Consider the following 1,506-nt stretch of genomic DNA (forward strand, 5'->3'; position numbering starts at 1 on the left):
TGTTATTCTACCACCAGAAGCCTCGCTTGTTTCCCACACCTCACACTTGCCGACATCACTATGCAACTCACATGGCTTTTGTACAAATGTTACCTAAATTAATCTTAGTTTATTGGCAAACCTCACAAAACTTTAAATGGAGATGACGAACTCTACTAAGTTCAGTGGGCAAGAGCTAGTAGGTGCAGCCCCTTCCCTTGAATTTTATTTTATTTTTTATTATATGGTCGCTTCGATTGTTGGAGCATGGGTCCACAAATATATTTGATAAGTAAACATTCTTATTAGTATCTAAATATTTACCAAAATATTTTAATATCAGAGAAGTAATTACCAAAGAGTCGGGGGAAGGGGGGAAAACTCTTTGTTCCTGGTTCTCATGTAGCTGGAAACTCCAGGACTACAAGAATCATTAGTGGCTTGAAACAGGTTCAAAAGATCAATTGTATGGAGTTTTTACTATCCATTAACATAGATGTATTACCATAATGGAAGGTTAACAAAAATGAGTGGACAGTTAGAGGTAAACAATACCATAAGAATAACAAATCTTGAATGATGTGTTACATTAGCTTTGCAACATCTTTAACATAATTTAACCTAGACATTCACACAAGCAAGGTTCAAAGATCAGGGATGTAATCTTAAACTGAATCAAATCACAGATTTGAATGTTAGTTTGGATCGTCGTGATTTATGTAGCTATCATTTCAGAATCAAATCAAACCGTTTGGAAATGGTGGTTTGGATTTCGATAGTGCTTGAAACCAAATTGAACTGTTCACTCAAATTTTTTAACAATCACTTTTTTTATCCAAGACATAATATATATTATAGTAATTTATAGTTCAACAAATTTACTTGCTAGTCGACTCACATTGACTCTTTAGAAAAATCATTTTTTTATGATAATACTTTTCTTATCTAAAGAATGAATTCACAAACTTAAATATATAGTTGAACTTGTATATATTTATTGGTTTTAACTTCTATTGAGAAAAAAGAGAGTTTCAATCTAAGTTTTATAGTTAATTCTAGACTAATATATTTATTTTTTCACTTGTTTGAAAGATGGTAATTTTAGACACTGAAATCGTGGTTTGAAATTAAATCAAACAGCACAAAATGGTTTGGTCTTGTTTGGAAAATTTTCAAGTTGATAAAGTAGTTTGATTTGAAAATAGTTCAAAAATCATCTATATCGAACCATGTTCATCTCGAGCCATACCCATATTTTTGTTTTTATATTCGCTTGTAGTTGACTTGATTGTCAGAGCAATAATAGACTTATTTTCACATTTTATTGTCATTCGATTATAAGATAAAGAAGAATTATTGGTCACGCCTTTGTTTGAAAAGTAATATCCATCTTGCATGAAAGAAAGTTCATTTTTAACAAGTTAAACTTTTAGATGACTTTCTATGCATAACCTTCATTCTAATTTTGTGCTAAACCAATAGTGACCATGTTTATCCGTTCATAATCAACAATTATTCATTAAAAAA

This window comes from Olea europaea, unplaced genomic scaffold (genome assembly GCF_002742605.1).
Source record: "Olea europaea var. sylvestris unplaced genomic scaffold, O_europaea_v1 scaffold9583, whole genome shotgun sequence".
NCBI classification, from domain to species: domain Eukaryota; kingdom Viridiplantae; phylum Streptophyta; class Magnoliopsida; order Lamiales; family Oleaceae; genus Olea; species Olea europaea.